At 38.6% G+C, this 16,781-nt stretch overlaps 1 protein-coding gene across 1 annotated transcript in view; it reads left to right on the top strand.

Moving 5' to 3' along the window:
• Positions 1–688: 688 nt before the first annotated feature.
• Positions 689–16,781, top strand: part of ITPR1 (inositol 1,4,5-trisphosphate receptor type 1) — a 264,200-nt gene continuing 248,107 nt past the window's right edge. The window contains exon 1 of the mRNA XM_032210776.1: positions 689–879. The gene's annotated coding sequence lies outside the window, so the exon portion shown is untranslated. The remainder of the gene's footprint in view (positions 880–16,781) is intronic.

Genomic DNA, 16,781 nt, shown 5'->3' with positions numbered 1-16,781 from the left:
AATGGCAGCTTATATATTTATAATTATTGTATTTATATTTTTTGAGTACTGTATGCTCAAAAAACAATAGGCTCTTCAATATAACAATATTCAATATAATATATTATTTTATATTATTATATAATAATATAATAATATATTATTATATATTATTTTATATAATATTCAATATAAAATAAAATAAAATCCACCTACATCACTGAATTCTATTCTGTTTTTATCATAGTCTTTCATGATGCCGCAGATGGTCAGAATTCTTGTTACAGGAAGTTCAGAAAAAGTGTTGACAAATTGCAAAACACCGGGGAGGAGGATGGAGAGAAACACTCCCCACAAAATTTCCTCCCCTCCTTCTTACAGTCGGACCGAAGTGGTTTCTGGACCGAAGAATTGGTTAGCGGCAGATGGAAAAGAAAAGTGAAAAAAAGGGCTCAACCAATGGTCGTGAAGGGACAACTTTCGCTTCTTCCACCGAACATTCCTTTTGATATGACAGAGAAACATTGCTCTGTTTTGCCGAGCCTCCTGAGCCGCCCCGTCCTTCCAAGCCGGGAGCATGCTGGGAACGGTAGTCCTTTTCTGAGACTCCATCGGCTGGCAGAGGGCGGTGTGATTCGTTCGGTGGGAACTACATTGCCCATGAAACCGATCGGGAGTATATAATCAGCTGCACCCGAGCTCGAGAAGTGCAGTAACCATGTGGCTGTGCTGTTGAGCTCTCTTTCTTCCCCCGCTGAGATTTAAGCTGGAGCAGGAGCTGCTGAGCCTGCATCCTTAACGGAATTCGGGAAAAAATTCAGGGAACATGGGATTGCCAAGCTGCTAATGATCCTTTCCACGCTCCAGCTCCAGGACGAGCCGAACCCCCAATGCAATCAGGTAAAAAGGCAACGGAGGGTGGTGGAGATGACATCCCAGCTGAAGTGTGTGACACCCCCCGCTGCCCCTCACACTTGGCTCTGCAAGCTACTTTAAACGCTATTACCCCCTTGAAAGCGCTCTCCCCACCCCCAATTTCCTCATCAGGCTTCCCCGATCTTGTTTCTAGCGAAGGGATCGTGATTTTGGCAGTGGTGAGAAAAAGCAACAGTTCAAAAGGACGCTGCTTTCCTCCCACATCAAAGTTTGCAGCCCCTCCCCGGTCACCTGAAGCAAAAAAGCGTTTTGAGGGGGCGCTGCAAGGAAAAGCAAACCTCGTTTAGAAGGAGTCGTTTGTGGGAAGGAGGTCTCCTCGGTCGGGTTTTTTTTTCTTAAAAAAAATCCAAAACCTGCCTGGGCGCCGATGCAGCAAACCGTTACAAGGGTGCGGATAAGTTGAGGGATAAATGTGAACGAGGTTGGTGCGTGTCTAGGTGGTGCTTGGCGAACGGAGCGGAGGAAAGCCTCTGGGGTTCTCAGGCGTTCTTAAAACTCGCATGTTGCTCCGCATCCGCTGCTTTTCTCCTTTAAACGGGTCTGGTGGTTTCGTGCAAATGCCGTCCCTTCATCCCGGCTTGCTGTTTTGCGCGGGAGCAGCTTGAGAGGAGGCTTCGTCCGGCCCGGTTGGGTTGGGTTGGGGCAGGAAACTTTTGACTTCTGAGGAGCGACGGGACTTCCTAAGTTTCGATCGCGTTTATTTCAAGACGAGCGGAAGAAAGCTGACCCCGATTGACTGGATGAAGTTAGAGGGAACAGTTGCGTTTCATAGATGCTCCAACTTAGCTCGGGGATTTAACTTTTGAAAGTTAATTAAGCGATTGAGTAATGTACAAGCCTACTAGCCTGTATTTCCTGGAGAGAGAAAAAAAGATAAACCAAGATACAGTCATACAAGCAATAATAAACCCTGTTGTGGAAATCTTGGGTATTTGAGTATCTCAGTCCTGCCTTGTTTGCATATGTGGAAGCCTGGTATGTGTGGATAACAAAGCCATAAAAAGAGAGGTTTTTAATATCTCGTAGTATGGTGATACTTTGTGTTTATTTAAAGATAACACAAGCAGTTAAAACGTTAGTCCCTTTCTATAGTATGGGATTAACTATTGTCTGTTCTACTGCATAATGAAAGAACATTATTTTGTTGTGCTTTCCATCACAACCCAATTCCAATGATTATTTATACTGTGTCCAGTTTTTGCATGAAGCCATCATTTCTTTAATTTACTTTTTATTCAGCAAGCATAAATTGGCTGAATTGATGAGATGTTAAACTGTGTAACCAAACACAATAATTCAGTTTACACTTTGTAGTAAATTAATAATGACAGACCGCTTTACAGCTTTCCATCATGTGTGAATAAGGACAAAAGAGTTGCTCAATTTAAAGTAATTGATTCACATACAACCATCTTGCATAAAACTTTGACTACTGTTTTATTGCCACCTGCCTTATTATGATATTTAGACATTTAAAATGTGTCACCTGCAAACTTGGTCTCTTGTTTGCTTATCCTCACCCAGATGTGTACAGCTTTTGCTTCCTGCTTTTGCAAAAAAAAAAAAAAAACACCAAGAGGCCTTAGTTGGGTTGCTTATTTTTTTTAGCAATGAATATTTCCAAACTGTATACCTGAATTACTTACTTGTGATTAACTGTTTATCCAATTCACTGTTTTCTGAGTGTGCACAGCATGCTTGTCTAAAGTGTCATTGTGCTGTGTAAGCAAAGCTAGTATGAAATGAGTTAATTGTGGCTTAGTCACTAAACTGGCTTTGAACAAACCAAGGCTTACATTGTCTGAACAGAACCTCAAAGTAATTTAAGTTAGTGCCCCAGGCAGAAGTCTTATAGACTTCTCTTCAACATGGTTTACACTCTGTAATTGGTTTGTTTCTCTTCCATCTTTTTCCAGTGTAGGTATTATGTTAGCTGCTCTGTCATTTCCTGGTTTCTCTCTGGATTTCTTTTACAAAATTAATTTTGTAGTTAGTAGCTTCTAATCCCAGGTAAGAAGGCTGGTTTAATGAACAAGGATATTTGTTTCTTTTGTACTTTACATAGCTCAGCGTGCTTATAATAACCCAACCATTTGCAGAACAACCAATCACACTTTGCATGTGGTCTCCAGGCTGTACTTGGTGTAATCTTCCAATATCTCCAGTTTTCCTTTGAAGCCCACAGAGCGAATGAAGTCAGAAGTTGTTTTTGCAGTTTGAAAGACTTGAAAGGGCAAAAATGAGCGTGTCTTAAGGTTAGCACACTGTTATGGAACCCAATTCACCCCAAATTCCTGAAGGCAGCTCCAAAATGGGACCTTTTCCCACTCAACTTTGGAGACATACAATATAAAGATTAAGGTTGGGATAGCAGAAATAGCTCCCTTTTCTCCTTAAAATCTGTGGTTTGGTTTGGGTTTGGGTTTGGGTTTAGCAAGTAGGATGTATGAAAACAGCCATTGTGGATTTGCAAACCATAATTAAAGAGAAGATTAGGTTACCAGTGTGCACCAGTGTGCACTGGGGCATTAGCATTCTCATTTTATGGAGCAGTTGCTACATTGGTTATTAAGAAGGTTTCAGGTACAGTTTGAAAGGCTATTTTGATCTGAACAGCCATCTATACCTTGACCTTAGTAAATATTCTTCCCTGATATAAGTGACCCAGCCTGGGCAAAACTTCTTGAGATCCTCCCAATCTCAACAGAGACCTACAGACACTGTTGCTTGATTATGGCCCCAAGGTCCTGGAATAGGCTCCCTCTCAAGCAAAAGTCAATTACCCTTATTGAAGGCCTCCCAGAATGCCTTTGAAGACTGAAGATTGGATTGCATTTTCTAATCGCATTTACTTGTACTTATTTAGTATTTAGTCCTTATTGATACTGTGGTACTATATTGGTGTTTTTAAATTTTTTACTTCATGATTCTGTGCCCCTCCATTCCCAATCGGTGTAAATTACATGATTTGCATGAAAATGTCACAATATGCCTGGCATGGTTTTTCCCCTTCTTTGCCCATCCAACTTAGGATACAGAGTGTATAATTTTAACCAAAGATTGAACTCTGGGGCACATGTCAGATGAAGCTATAGTTTTCTTGGACTCTGTGTGTGTGTGTGTCTGTCTGTCTGTCTGTCTAGCTAGCTAGTATGTATGTACGTATGTATGTATGTTTAACTGTGATTTGCTAAGTTCATGCAATTCATTAAGCCATGCATCATATTTTATAAATGAAAGTTGCTGAGTTTATATAAAATGCTACCATGCCATAAAATCATAGTTCAGGAATGAAAATATTTGAGTTTATACAACATACTAACCCAATACACACAAACCATACAACATAGCACACTTTTTAAATCTACCCCAATATAAGTAATTTTTACCATATCCCTTCAAGATAGGTCTTGTCTCCTTTTAAGGCAGATTAGACTACCTTTTGTCATAAAATGTGAGACTCCTTAATAGCATTTTCTCTACCGCTGTGAAATGAGTTTATGGATAAACTGGGAATTCAAGTAAGAGCTCATCAGTCATTCGTCTCAGTTTTAAGCTGCATTCTGTATGCATACAGGTCCTCTAATATTTTCCCATATTACAGTATAATTGCAACTATTAAATATATATTAAACTATTAAATATATATTAAATATATTTAAATATATATATTAAACTATTAAATATATATTAAATATATTTAAATAATTGCAACTATTAAATATTTTGTTCTAAAACAGATAAATTGCATATTTTCTTTTCTGATAATATTCCACTGCCATTAAAAATGGTTGTGATATACATTACAATAGTAATTTGAGTGCTTGCTGGCTCTTGCTTCTATCAAGCTTTTAAAAATATTTGCTGTATAAGTTGAAGGATGTGTTATATAAACATACGTGAATGTTGTTTCAAATTTGTCTATGAATGGTCAAAGGATGGGTGACTTAGATTGCCTAATTCTTTAAAGTCTTGGTAACTAACAATCTAAATATTTAGTTGTTACCTGGACTACAATGATTAGACTTTTTAAATAAAAAGTTCTTACATACTTCCCAATGTGTATTTTGTAATTTCCTGTTGATATTCTACTGCTATTTAAAGAATGTATGTGACATATATTACTGTAGAATAGTGGTAATTTGAGTACATTCTGGCTCTTGCTTTCTTCCAACCCTATGATTCTTATTAAAGACTAATAATCAGGCATTGCTTAAAATATCTGAAGTAGAAAATGCAATATATCCAATACATAACAGAAAAGAAATATAATAGTAATGAAATAATTGTTTGATATTACTAAGTACACCAACATGGTATATCCTGACCTGAGTTGTTGTGTGGTAGTAGGTTAAATTAATGTCTGGAAGTTAGGATGGAAGAAATTGCCTTATACTGAAAGGGACTATTGATTATGTTAGACCACTGATGGAGACCCAGCATCTGTAGCTCTTGAATGTTGTAGTTCAGCAGTTTTTGAAAGCTGTATATTCTCTATTCCTGGTGTAGACTTTGCTAGATTTGGCTACCATGTTAAATCTTGATTTATTTAACCTTGATTTATTTGATTTATATAGCTGCCCATCAAACATACAAGATTCCAGGCTGCTTACAATATGCTACAGTTACTTAGTTTATCTGTCACCACCCATGATGTATAGTAGAATGGTTTGATTTATAGCTGGTTTACTGCACAATCTATAGCAGCTTGGCAAAATAGCCGGTAATATGGCTTAGCAGACTGTTTGAATTCAGTTAATGGTGATCAGTATGACTTGCTTCAAGACACAACAGTTATAAATCAATCTGGATTTTACAGTAAACTATAATTCATCTAATACTGGAATAGAAATTTCCAGTCTTCTCAAAGGAGAGGATGGAATATCCAATCAATCAGTATAGAGCCGTAAGAGACCTTGGAAGTCTTCTAGTCCAAATCCCTGCTCAAACAGGAGACCCTATACCATTTCAGGCAAGTGATTTGTCTTTCTTTAAAATTCTCCAGTGATGAAGCAGCCACAACTTCTGAAGGCAAGCTGGTTAATTGTTCTCACAGTAGGAAGTTTCTCCTTAATTCCTGGTTGCTTCTCTCCTTGATTAGTTTCCACCCATTGTTTCTTGTCCTGCCCTCTGGTGCTTTGGAAAATAAGTTGACCTTTTCTTCTTTGTAGCAACCTCTCAACCACACAATATCTTCATCATTGGAATAAACCAAGTGGGTTTTTTTTAGCCTTGAAACGTCCAGGAAGCTCTAATGGGCAAATATTTGTAGCATATAAAAAACAGCTGTGTAATAGCTGTAATGAAAAATCTAAATAGGGAGATGCACTATATGGTAGCCTAGAAATAGATATTCATTAAACCGTTAGTGATCAGCAATACATCAAGTGTCCTATGTGCTGCATAGTGAAGTAAACTGTGGTTGTTCCACAGTCATATAAAATCGAGAAAACGGAGGAGACTTTAAGAATAATGGAGTTATATAGCACACCTCTGCTTCCCTGATAATCTTAAATAAGGCTAGAGAATTTTAAATGGAAACAAGTGATAAAAGCAACAGATACGTAGATAGTCTGGAAAAAGTGACTTATTCCCAGAAACTCTCAAAAGAAAATGCTGCCATAATTCTCTGCCAACATATATTAGGATGTTGGTTTCATTAAATCAGGTCAAGGTCACAGAATAGCATGCAAGTTTTTAAGTTCTAGAGAATTCTTTTTTTCTGGGAAGATGAAGCTAACTGATCCTCAAAAGAGTAATCAAAACTAAGGATCTTTCTTCCAGGTAGGGACACATACCTAGATGTTTTATGAAATTAAAACATCTTTTCTCCCCCACATATATAATATCTTCACTTTCCAGTAAGTGCTAGATCTAGAAGAAAGCCCAGTTTAAAAACCTTTAAGGGGGAATGCCCTTTTATTCTTTTTTAAAATTTTCATGTTTTATTTATTTTATTTTTATAACATCCAATTTTCATCGAACAATGTGTTCTGGATACAGTTGTGCTTATGTATTGTATTATATATTTTTCTTGTTATAGTTCCTCATCATCATATTAATAATATAATAATATAGTAACATTAATATTTAACATCATCTTCTTTAACAATTCTCCTCTTTACCATTTTCTCCAATTGTATCTCCTCCTTTCCAACTTCTATTATTTAGCTATTGATAAAATATGTCCCATATCAAAAAGTATTCCGTTTCTTCTTTATCCTTATTAGCAAATGCTAATCTATCCATTTCTGCACAGTCTTAAGATTTTCTTAATCACATTCTTCTCAGATGGGATCTCATCATCTTTCCATTGTTGTGCAAATACAATTCTAGCTGCAGTTAAGATATGCAAGATTAAGTATATGTTCTTTTTATCATATGTTTCAGGTAGAATGCCCAACAAAAATATCTCTGGTTTCAAATCTATATGTTGTTTTGTTATTTTCTCCAGCCATGTATGTATTTTTTCCAATATTTTCTTTCTTTAAGGATGTCCACACATATGATAGTATGTACCAGATGCTTGCTTACACTTCCAATAGTTAGCTGATCTATCTGAAAACAATTTTGCCAGCCTTGCTGGTGCAAAGTACCAGCTATAAAACATTTTATACAAATTTTCCTTATATGCAATCAACATCGTCAATTTAATATTTCTGTCCCACAGTTTGTGCCATTTATCTAAGTCTATTGCATATCCAAAATTTTTGGCCCAAGCAACGCCCTTTCATTCTGAAGTTCAGCCCCCAGAGTCACTTTTAACTTCTCTGAATTAAGTTTCAGCTCTTTTCTACAGCATCCAGTGTTTTGTAGCCTGGAGATACACAGAGGCCATGGAGATTATCAGCTCTGAACTAGCTAGGTATTAGAATAATAGTTGACAGTTAATTCAAAACCTACTAGGGATCTTTGGGTTCGTTGGGGTTATTTAGATTGTTAATAAAATGGAAGACAAAACTGTTCTAATGATCTGAGCAGAAATGTCTTTTTAACTCTTCCTCTTCACGCTGAGGGAAGTAAAAGGAAAAAATGGATCCAAACCCTCAACCATGCCCAAGCTCTTTAACAAAATATGGTGATGAATGGTATCATAAACCATCAAGGGTTCCCTCAGTGTCAATAGGATCACAGTTCTTTTGTCTCTCCTAATATATAGATCAGGGGTGTCTAACTAAAGGCCCAGGGGCCAGATCGGGCCTGCAGAGTGCTTTGATCTGGCCCACAGGGCTGCCCTGGAAACAGCAAAAGACTGGCCAACAGTGCCTGTGCTAGTGAAAAGGAGCTTGTGAGGACCGCAGGTGGCACTCCCAAGTTCCGTTTTTGCAGGCAGTGTGTTGCAGGAGGCCATTGTAGCTGAAAACGGAGTTCAGGAACCCCCTTTTTCTGGTAGACTGCTCGGGCCATCACCGGTACACCCAACATGAATGATGTTGATCTGGCCACACCTACTCTGGCCATGCCCACCCTGGGCCCCAAGAGGTCAAACAACCCTCAGTGAAATTGAGTTTGATGCCCCGATATACATAATTCTTCAGAGCTATCTTTTGAACCCAAACTGGAAAGGATTGGCATCATCATTATTTCACCTAAGAGCCTCTGGATCCCCAGCTGATTGATAATTTTTATCACTCTGTGTAGCTCAATTCTATATATCTTTCAGCTGAGATCTAATAGAACAACACATTTGTTGTGAAAAATTGAGTTTCCTTGGAGATAGCTTGTATATGACACACACTCTCTCAATATAGACTGGTGGGGTGGAGAAAATGGATAGAGATGTATGCTTAAAATCCTTCCCTGATGCTAATATATACCGTGGCACTGTTTGTACAACATGCACAGTATGCTTTAGAATTACTCAGCATCTCCCTTTTAGTTGGTGCTTCCTGGACAGAAAAAACTGCCATGTGTAGGGAGGGCTGTGGGTAAAATTTTCCAGCCTCTTTATTTTCAGAATAAAGCTTCACCGGGTCTTTGTTGGTGGGAAAATTGAAAAAATGAAATGGGAGCAACCAGAGCAGTGGTTCTTTCCTCCCCCTTTTCAGATCATTTTACTGTTTGCTTAAATGTGACTTAAGTGAAGCTAGTTAACAACAGGTTTGCAGGTCAGTAACTCATAATTTGGCCCATAGTCTGGGTTCAGAAGACATGCTAAGATTAACTGCAATATAACTTAATGTGTCGTGGGTTAGGTCACAATAAGTGGTGAGTTCATTTGTACAAGTTGGGAAACTTGTTTTCTCAGACTTCAATGCTACATTTGATTGGGATCACACTGCATTCAGCCATTTTTGGTTTTAACCATGATTCCGTACATATAGCTAGTTGGCTGGATGTACTGAGTGCAATAAAATATTTCCAGTTGAGAAATTTGAGCCATCTCCTGGTGCCACACACTAAGTCCCTGGTTTGTTTTGTTTGAATGGGTTTGCAATTCCTGTCTACTCGTGTTTGTCCAAAACTCAAAAAAGTGTGATGCAAATTATGTTTATGGAGATGAATTGTATATTTGGTGGCGTGCGACTTTTTGCACATTCTTGTTGGTTTGTGGGAAACGGTGAAGGTTGGCTTATGTGCCATTTCAAAATTGATTACAAATGAGGCTTCGAGTAAAAATATATTTCCCAGTGTTTGGGAATGAAAACAATGATGATGTAAAGGCGCATTAAACCATTAAGTTACAACAATCCACATATACCACAATTGCATACGTTGAAGCTTAGCCCCTTTTGATCCTAGCAGCACATTTAAATGTGGCAGGATGTATTTCACTTTCTCAAAGCATTTAAAAAAATATATAACAATGAAGGATGCTACTGACATGCGGCGGCTATCCCAACCACACATCAGTTATCAGACTGAAACAGGCTGGTTTAGCAGGCAGCAAGCTCCAGTTTTCTCAAGGCTGTAATGCAGCATTTGAGGATTTGACAGATACTGTACATTTTTGATAAAATGTGTAGATTTGTGTAACTCACTGGAATAAAGAAACAAGGATTCTAGCTGTTGGTTCTCAGTTTCATATATTGTGAGAAGTGCACTTTCTGTCTTCTCAGAGCTAATTTGGGGCTTTGACAGGCCTTAGGTTCTAAATAAGGAATTATTTCTGTGAATATAAAACACCAGTGTGCATTATCTTGACTCCTGTTTCTTCAGTGCCTGTGCCTGAAACTCACAGTACTGACAATTAGTGTTGGAGTCCAAGCTAAAAATACTTAGCATGGCAAGGTGTTCTTCATGCTGATCTTTTTGGCAGAAAAAAATGATTAACTATAGAAGTGTGATGGGGGAAGGATGGAAAAATGTGGAGTAACAAGGGGGAATAAAAGTATAGCTCTTTTTTTTTAGTCCAATTACTTAGACAAAACCAGTATTTTGGATTACTTTGGTGGGATTGGATAGGAATAGGGCATCCATCCTGGCTCTTCCTGATCTCTCAGTGGCCTTTGCCACAATCAGTGATGGTATCCAGCTGTACTGGTTCTGGAGATTGGGAATGGATGACACTGTATTGTGTTGATTCTCCATCCTCTTTGACCAATTCTAGTTGGTGTGGATGAGGTACAGCCCACTGTCTGGGGTTTGGGCTGCACGTGGAGTGCCACAGAGCTTCAGGTCTCTCCCCTCTTAACATGACACTGTTGTGGCCCAGCGGCGGCCAGCAAAGCTGGCAGCAGAGTCGGACAGTGAGGAGGTTGGGGAGGAACATGGGCCAGTCCTGGAGACTAAGGAAAGCTCAGAGAGGGCTCTGTGTCAGAGGAGCTAGACAGCAGTGAGGCGGAAGAACAGCTGGAGCCTGTTCCCAGTATACGTATGTGCAGAGCTGCCAGAAGGCAAGAACAATTAACAAAGCAGGGTCAACTTAGGAGTAAAGCCATACATTGGAGGTGATTGAGCCCTCCCAAAGGAAACAAAAGGGTAGTGGGCTTTTGCAGGAAACCATTCATTCAGTTGTTTCAAGAGTGGAAAGTTCTATTTGTGACTATAAGAGACTCCGTGCCAAGTTTTGCCTTGCCGTGTGTTTGGAAACTAGTTATCTGGCAGTTCTCCAAATGAGATAAGGTTTGTGTTGATAAATATTCCTCAGAAAGTCTGTTTGCTAAGCCTGTGAATGAAAAGAATCCAAACAGGTTTTGACCCAGGCTTTCTAAGGAAGCCTGGGTCAGAAAAGACATGGTTAAGTTCATCTGACTGTTTGGGGTGAGGTATCATCAGTATGCCTATGTCACTCATTTTTATTTCATCATCCCAAGCTATCTGAGTGATTCCATGGACATCATGTCTCAGTGCCTGTGGAGTCCTGGAAGGGATACAACAGGCTTCAGCTCAGCCAAAAGCAGGACCAAATGACTTTGGAAATCCAGTGCCAGGGTTCTTACATCTTTTGTCTTGGGTGGGCTGGCACTGTCTCAGACTGATCCAACGTGGAATCTGGTGGTCTCCTAGATGTGCAGTTCTTAGTTAAACAGCATACCTTCAGATTGTGCTGCAGTTGAGTTTTTGAACTGCTCATGGTTACAGATACTCTTGTAATTTTCCATCTGGACTACTGCAATGCACTTTACATGGGACTGCCCTTGAAGAGCATTTGGAAACCTCAACTGGTGCTGAATACAGCTACATGAATAGTCAGTGGCACTGCGCACAAGTCCCCACAACTTTGTAAACAAGCAAATCATTCTGGTGATAAATGTGTGTTCCAGAAATGTAAAACATGTTGGTAGCCCATGTGTTGGGACAGGTTAAAATGGCTCATTTTGTATTTGGGCCAATGCACTAAGCCCGAGCTGTAGACTTATATGTTTGCACTGCACTACATCATGCTCTCAACTGTCACGTTCCTTAATGCATTCTCTGAGGAGCTAATGACTGCAGAATACAACACCCCCCCCCCCACAAATGTAAATATTTATAATACAGAATAGCACTACTGATTGGGAGAAGGATGTGTTTTCATTTTGTTTCATTTTTTGATGATTGTTTGAAAATGATATCCCAAGGAGATCATGATCCAAACTAGAGTCAATTATGTCAGCATTGGCAGAGGAAGATTCTCGTTTTTGGCAGTACATCACCACAGTATTTATCTCTGCCCAGAACCAAGCAAATTACCCTACGCAAAATCAGGACTCCCGACTCTAGCACTGATGATGTTCACTAGCACTGATGGTGTTACCTAGTTTAAAACATCTGCAAGAAAACAAGTAAGCTCAGAGAGCACCAAGGATCCTGCATTGCCGATACTGTATCCATCTTTTCTTTTGCTTGTCGCTGGTCCAGCCTAACCTAGATTGGATATTTAGTGGGGCCCCATTGAATCATTATTTGTTGAAGGAAAAGTATCACTGGATTCTATCTTCCTAGACTTGGCAGCCTCCACATATGTTGTGACTAGTTGTCTGCTTAGAACAAGGCTCTGGGGACAAAACTTCCAACTATAAAGGAAATGTATATCCTGGCTGAGAGATACCATGTTTTCCCAAAAATAAGACAGGGTCTTATTTTCTTTTGCCTCCCCCCCTATTTGGCCTTATTTTCAGGAAGGTCTTATTATTTTTGAGGTGCAGGAGGCCCCTTAACTTTGGTCCGTGGCCTGTCTCTGTTTTTGGCACACTCTTGCCAGCTCTAGCATCGCTGGGACTGCTGTTCTTTTTGCAGCCGCCACTAACAGAAGGGGCCTGGTAGCTAGGATTTGCGGGAGCCATGAGGCCATTCCGCGTGAATGGCAGGGGCATGTGGGGCCTGTGGGGCATGTTCCCCCCCTTTCCACTCAGAAAATGGCATGGACCAGCTGCGCATGCATTTAAATATTTTAGGGGAGGGCTTATTTTAGCGCATGCGCTCAAAAGCCCGATTGGACTTATTATCTGGGGAAGTCTTATTTTTGGGGAAACAGAGTATGACATTATTTGTAAGCATTGAAGAAACCTTCATGCAGGACTAATTCCTCTGATTTATTGTGAGGACTTAGAGATGAACAGAAGAGTATCTATGAATATATGTATTGGCTTCTAATATTTTTTCTCCTTCCAAGTTGATGAAAGATGATGTTTGTCCTTTCTTGTTGATTGGTTGTACTTGTTAGATCTGTTGATGTGATGATGTCTTTGTATTAATTAAGAGTGGACAAACTTATACCCTTGAAAATAGGGAGGCATGTGTATCCTACATGTTTTTCTTCCCTGCTGCATTGATCAAGATGAAAATGGCTCTGATCTCCTATTCTTGTTTTTTGAATGTCACTGCTCCCAGACCAGTAAGATTGAGAAGTGGTGATGTGGAACTTTTCTAAAAGATTACTGACCTTTGTAATAGTTGCCTGAAAAATACCATAGGAGGAAAATATATCAGGCTGTGTTGAAATCAATGTTTCTTTTGACTTTTAGTCCCCTCATTCTTGCTCCCAATATCTACTTCTGTATGTTTCATTTGCCTAAAATGGAAGTTTTCCTTTCAACTCAGGATTTATAGAGCAGGTCATATTTTAGAAAATGTTTTGGAATGCAGGAAAAAGGTTTATATTGGTACAAGTTTTCTAGCTGACAATTTCTTGTGTCTGACTTCTATTTCTATTTTTCTACCTGTTGAAGAATGACAGGTTTTTTTTAAAAAAATATTCCTAAGAATTAGAGAGTGAGATATGGATCTAAGGAACAGAATTGATGCTGATACACAGTTAGGACTTTAAGGTTGCTTTGGAATCAGCTGTTTCCAATTGAAAGATCTTCCAATGGAGCTAAATAAATAGATTGTATTTTCTCTGTTAATAAGTAAGGACATTTCCCCAGTGAGTACTAATCATTTAAAATGTTTGTGCTAAATAGCTTCCAAAAACTTAGTTCCTGCTAAGGATATTCTACCCACTTCTACACAAAAAAATATGAGATTTTGAAATTGGCTCTTGCACTTAGGAATCGCAGAAAAGCCAAATATAATACAAGCAGTTTTCGTCTTACAACCAGTTATTTAACAACATTTTGAAGTTACAACAAACTTGGAAAAAGTGACTTACAACCTGTCTTGAAGTTATAACAATCATGCCATCCCTGCAGTCATGATCACAATGATCACAATTTGAGTACTTAGTATTTATGACAGTTGCAAAGTCTTATGTCATGTGATTGTTATTTGCGAACTCAACTCGTGGTGTGCAACAAACAAATTGAGTTGGGGAAGCTGAATTCATTTAGTAAACATGGTAAAAATGGTCATCAAATTAAGTCTATTTGTGTCATGACTCATTCTATGACTGCATGACTCACTCTACGACTGCACTGACTCAGGATGGAAATGCCAGTCAGAATTGTGGTCGTAGATCAAGGACCACCTTACCTTGTTTCTTTTTAAGAAGCTAATTTGTTTCTTTACTAGCACTCTCTACACACTTGAATTGCTCCAAATAATATCTCTATAGTATATATAATTAAATAAATACTGGACTAAAATAATATCTACAATACAGGCCATTCTAAGACGTTTCTGTTCCAGGGACCCTCCTGGATTGCACACAGCTTAAAGTGCAAATTAATATGTTGATATATTAGTTCTGCTTGTAAGGTATTGCCTCTATGAAATAGATAGGTACCACCTTGTCAGATTCTGTCTTGACCTGTTCACCAATAAGTCTTCTGAGGACATTCCTGTAATTTCTTTAATCCATCAAATGTATTCATTGTCTTCCCTTTTTCAGCTTTCCTCACGTTTGTCCAGCATAGTAGCTTTTTCTAATCATCATCCATTTGCCATGTCTTCCTTTCTAAAATTAATCTCTTCTTTGCTGTTCCAACATACCATCAATCTCTCTATTTTTCAGGCCATATTCACCTCTTTTCTATCAATTGTAAGTATGCCAAGCATTTTGACTGACATTATCTTTCTATTCTCTATAGTTAACATTAGCCACATCAGATGGAATGTTTTTTCTCATTTCGTTTTAGTATTCATAATAGGCTTTGAGCCAAGATTTGTACTGTCTTCTACAAGACTGTAGAAGGCTTGTTGTCTTTGGCACAATTATGGTTGGATGACTGTACAAGAATGTTGTGATGCCATCTACTTATTTCAATTTGTGACCTTCAGTTTTGATACCAGCTGTCCACTCTCACATTCATGTGCATCTTCATAAATACATTTAGAGATATATTCTATTAGCATATGCAGTGATGGGTATGCCTCCTTGTCTGTATTTCCGTGAATAGGGAAAGAAAAACACCTACTCTGTTTCTCTGCCTTCACTTCTTACAATATGTAGTTTCTTGTTAACCCTAAAAGTTCCTCAAAGGAATAATTAGGTATTCTGGCAGTCTTGCTAGCCTTAATATATTCCCTATTCTGGCATGATCTATATATTCAACCCTTGCCTGTAGTCAGTAATGCAAAAATAATCCTCCTCATATTCTTCTATTCATTCCATTATCCTCATTTTAATTTTCTTCTTCTTATTTTTTGCTCTATATCTTGATACTTGATTGAACTATTTTTCCCTTGCCCATTTTTGTTTGGCACTAAAAGTCTCAGTTCTGTTGTTATGTTCTTATTAGTCAGCATTGTTATCATCTGCAGGGTTGGTTTTTTTTTAACTAATGTGAAAAAACTAGTTTGATCTAAAAACCACTTGAATTTTTTCCTTTTTGAAATATTGGATTTTTTTTTTTAAAAAATGAGCAATGGCAGTGTACTATTCTGATTCTATGAAATTCATATTGCAACCCAATATATTGCGGTTGTTTTATTAATGGCCTAGCTACTTGGCCACATTTTTTAGGATCCATGGACAGTAGGTGTGCTGCAGTTTTATGAAAGGCAATGTATCCATAGTGATTAACACACTGTCTCACTTCATCGTATTTGGCAGCATAACTTCAACCAAGCTTACAGATGAATGTTGTGCTCACGTTTTTTGCCAAGAGCGACAAGAATAAATCTTCCTTTTCCTTTTTTTCTTTTTGCTCAAATACCTCATGAAATAAATTTTGCAGATGTATTATGTGTGGAAACAATGATATTGTTTCTTTAGGATTGACTGACTTCAGGACAATATGTATTTTTACTTAATACTTTTACTTAAGGTATTCTTTTTGCTTGATGCATTTTTCTGATTGCTATATCCCAAATGCAGAAAACATGCTGAAACTCAACTATTTATAGCCAATAAAAGTGCTGTTGAATTAACAGTATATCACAGAAGTGAGTATACTGAAGAAATGACACTTTGCTATAATGCAAAGTAGTGAACATATAGCTTGTATAACAGTGTAAATGTGCTGTCCCCTCAAAATAATGCAACACACAGTTATTAATGTCTAAACTGCTGGCAATAAAAGTGAGTATACCCCTAAGTAATAAGGGCCAAATGGTACCCAAGTAGCCGTTTTCCCTCCCTGGTGTCATGTGTTTCGTTAGGGTTACAAGGTCTCAGATGTGAAGTGGGAATAGGTGTTTTAAATATGGTGTTATTGCTCTCACTCTCTCATACTGGTCACTGGAAGTTCAACATGGCACCTCATGGCAATGAACTCAATGAACAATTTGAAAAACCAAATTGTTGCTCTACATAAAGATGGCCTAGGCTGTAGAAAATTGCCAATATCCTGAAAATGAGCTGCAGCATGATGGGCAAGACCATACAGCAGTTTAACAGGACAAGTTCCACTCAGAACAGGCCTCGCCATGGTCAACCAAAAAAGTTGAGTGTCCGTGCTCAACATCTTATCCAGAGGTTGGCTTTGGAAAATAGACGCATGAGTGCTTTGAGCATTGCTGCAGAGGTTGAAGTAGTGGGGTGGTCAGTCTGTCAGTGCACAGACCATAAGCTGCATGCTGCATCGAATTAGTCTGCGGGGCTGTCGTGCCAGAAGGAAGCT

The sequence above is a fragment of the Thamnophis elegans genome, chromosome 2, assembly GCF_009769535.1.
Source record: "Thamnophis elegans isolate rThaEle1 chromosome 2, rThaEle1.pri, whole genome shotgun sequence".
NCBI classification, from domain to species: Eukaryota; Metazoa; Chordata; class Lepidosauria; order Squamata; family Colubridae; genus Thamnophis; species Thamnophis elegans.
This window is presented reverse-complemented; position numbering and strand designations above follow the sequence as displayed.